Source organism: Notolepis coatsorum (genome assembly GCF_963971535.1).
Source record: "Notolepis coatsorum genome assembly, chromosome: 9".
In the NCBI taxonomy this organism is placed as follows: domain Eukaryota; kingdom Metazoa; phylum Chordata; class Actinopteri; order Aulopiformes; family Paralepididae; genus Notolepis; species Notolepis coatsorum.
Window position 1 is genome coordinate 106046213 of NC_140173.1, and position 4059 is coordinate 106050271.

Consider the following 4059-nt stretch of genomic DNA (forward strand, 5'->3'; position numbering starts at 1 on the left):
CAATGCTGTTTCCGCCATAAATTGACAGCAGGCCAGGTCCCCAGAGCGCCAGGTCTTTGGAGTTAAGCAGGGTCAGGTTGGTGGCACATGCTGGGCTCTCCTGAACGAAGTGCATGAACTCTTTCACACACGTGATCCCTCCGTGTTTATATACATTTCATTAGAATAAGATGCATTTCGATTTGATTTATTTTAAAGCTTTTGATTCCACAAAGTGTTACGGTTTGATAGGTGTGTTGGACCCAGGTGCAGTGCAGAATAGAGAAGACTGGATGCGGGTGTAGGTTTTCAAACAAAGGGATACTCTTTTATTTGAGTAGATAATGAACACGCATAAGAATGAGAATAAACAAAAGGGGAGAAATCTCTGTCTCCATAAGGCGTTAAATAATAATAAACACAAAACAAACTAAACACTAAACAGGGGAAAATAAAGGGGAGAAAGCAAAGTCTCCAAAACGGGATAAATGAAATGAAAACACGACAAACGACGGTGCTGCATATACACGAAGCAAGGTATACTTTCAATAACTAATTCATAATCAAAATGACACGACAACTAAGAGCACATAGTGAACATACTTATCCTCCGTGGCGAGGAACGATAAGGCTTACACAGGCAGGTGCTACTCATGGACAGTTTGGTGATCGACTGACAGAGTTTGTAAGACACAGGGGAGAATATGAAGAGAAACTAACAAGACACACCAGGTAACAATGAATGAATAAGATGACATACCGGTACGTGTGTACGTTTAAGCAACAGCAACGTTTAGCCATCCAATAGTTAATCGGATGATCATTTGAGGGAATTAACCACGAATCAGGAATACCACCTAAATAAATGGCCTGTATTAACGAGTGGGTGGATGATATTAGTATGAATATTATGAGGGAACGCCAGAGGCTCGCTCACTGAGCAGACCGAACCCCCAACGTTACACAAAGTTAACTTTTCAGGAAATAGGAGAAAGCCTTGCTTTCAAATTGATGTATTTATTAAATTTTAATGCTATCATTTAGTTTTTTGTGGGTTGGGTTCATGGAAATCGCTCAAACCATAACGGAACATGTAAACGTTCATGCAACAGCAGTGGTAGATAATGAGAGACTAATGATGAATAAAAATGTCATCTAAACAATAAATAGCTAGTACATAAATAATCATTTATGTATTTTTATAACTTGGTTGTAAAATAGCGGGTAATCTGTGGGAAGGACAGAAGGTCAAGCTTCCACAGTTTAGGATGCACTGACCGGTCAGAGATAGATATTTTCCATAGGTTAAAAGGCCCATTCAATGGCGATGTCCAGTGGAACAAATGTATAAACGAGTTGGCTTAATTCATTCATATGTATTATTATGAATTTGTTCAACACTAGAATTGCAACACTTCCCTTGATCCTCCAATGACAACTACTGCTTCCCTCTGACACACTTTGGGTGAGGGGTGATGATCTCCGATGAGCGGGACATTTAAAGAGGTCCTCCTGCATGACTGCATGCACAAGCACAATTTCACATCAATTGCCAGTAATCGATTAGTCGACAAAGTACTACGACTATTAGTCGACTAGGAATTCCTTCAGTTGAGGAATAGTTATACGGTTCTTCGTGTGAAGGACTGAATTACGACAGCAAAAACAGATATTCTGCGGCGCGAGATGCCTTTTGTTTTTCCACCCCCTGGCATGTTCTTGGCTGTGATCTGAGGTGACAGCAAGCTGCCAGTGAATTCTGCCCGACTGAGAGAGCGCTGGGACGTCCCGCCCACTCTGCACTGTGAGTCACAAGCTGTCTGATTCCATGGCTGAAATCCCAAATTAAAGAACTCCTCAGATCGATAGAGCCGGGGCTAGAGCGACAGGGGAACTGTAAACTTGACTGTCAGAGTTTGAATCAAACCACTCTCTGTGTGTGTGCGTGTGCGCGTGCGCGCATGTGTGTGTGTGTGTGTGTGTGTGTGTGTGTGTGTGTGTGTGTGTGTGTGTGTGAGTGCGTGCACGTGCACCCAGCACGCGTGTAGTTTAATTACAGATCAAAGGGGTCTTAATAGGGGTAATAAGTGTAATAAGTATAAAAATTGCAATTGCATATCCGCAAGCGTGTTTTGATAAAGGCGTGAAGCAACAGACGGGACGGAGACAAAAACAACAAAAGGATGACATCAATGGTTTTAGGTTTCACTCTTACTGCAATTAGGCATTATTCTTGGCAGAAACAACTCGCCACTATAAATGTCTGCTTGAATACCAGCTCAGAGCTGGTGCCTTTCATGTTCACCTAGATTCAGCGACATGCTCTTATGGCCAAAAAGGTAGCTTTTCTTGTGTGTTTCTTTACCAGGCGGGTTTTACTATAGATACGAACGTATGGAGTTGTTTTTCACAACAATGTGTCAACGATGTCATGTGAGGAGCTATAAACCTTTGTTATAACATTTGTAAAACATAATTAAGCATTTCCTGTTTGTCGTATTTGCAAGTCCTGGGCTATTTGCATGTGAAGTTAAAAAAGAAAAGAAAACAGTGAATGGAGTATACACGTTGTTTATGCTTGTTCTGGCAGTGGATTGCATGTTAATTTTAGTTGTAGATACAGTAACCAGGCAAGGTGAGAGAGACGGTAAGGTGTGTGTGTGTGTGTGTGTGTGTGTGTGTGTGTGTGTGTGTGTGTGTGTGTGTGTGTGTGTGTGTGTGTGTGTGTGTGTGTGTGTGTGTGTGTGTGTGTGTGTGTGTGTGTGTGTGTGTGTGTGTGTGTGTGTGTGTGTGTGTGTGTGTGTGTGTGTGTGTGTGTATTGTGAGTGTGTTTGTATTGAGTGTGTCTGTATTGAGTGTGCGTGTGTGTGTGTGTGTGTGTGTGTGTGTGTGTGTGTATTGTGAGTGTGTTTGTATTGAGTGTGTCTGTATTGAGTGTGCACGTGTGTGTGTGTGTGTGTGTGTGTGTGTGTGTGTGTGTGTGTGTGTGTGTGTGTGTGTGTGTGTGTGTGTGTGTGTGTGTGTGTGTGTGTGTGTGTGTGTGTGTGTGTGTGTGTGTGTGTGTGTGTGTGTGTGTGTGTGTGTGTGTATGTGTGTGAGTGACCCCAGGCTTCTCAGCTCCAGGTAGCAGGAGGTAAAGTAGAAGGAGGTGATTTTAGCACCTGTCAGAGTCTGTCGGGATCAACCCTGTGTAGGCATCCATGACTGAGAGAGGCACGCAGCTCTCCAATTATACTACACACACACACACACTCACACACACACACACACACACACACACACACTTAGCTCCATTCACATCAAAGTAAAAGAAGCAGACGCTTGTCATTGTAGCCCTGCCGTAGGCTAATAGGTGGCATAGTTCATCTAGGCTTTTCCCAATGTTTACATTAGAGCACTTTCTACTGCTAGCTGCTATGACTTGCACACAGAGTTCACAGCTTGATCGCTTATGTGATAAGATGCTTGACACCATTATTGCCTGAATTGCCACGAAGAAACAAGGGCATCTCTTGCCTGGATGGGTCTCAAAGCACAGGCGACGTTTAGAGGTGATGTTAATGGGCGGCTTTGCCACCTACTATGGGTAGTTTTTCTGGGACATTTTTGTACCTTGAAGATGCATTAAAAAAATTTGTTTTGGCTTGACATGTTGGCTCAACCAGAAACTTTACCCTCTTTTATTGATCCTCCAATCCTCCAATCGCAACTATTGCAAATTGATGGCAGGGTTTGAGATAGGTCAGTTTTGTGGAATAAGCAGGTCTACAAGGTCCTCATTGCGGGCCTGACAGATTTGGCAACCAATATGATCAGTATATCAACAGTATTATCTTTTTTGTTCCATAATCCCTTGAGGTGTGCTTTCTTTTTTTTCAAATGTTTTCCCAGAATTCTGTCTTGAATTTCTAGTAATCTATGAAGAGGTCACTTGCATGAGTTACTGTTAAGACACATACTGTAGCCCATTCTGAACCTTGGATGACAAAAGTCATTATTATTAATTGAAAAAGCATAAGTTCACATTTTACAGCACAAACAGTCAAACACCATTGCTGGGGTTTTTTGCGCGCAGTATTC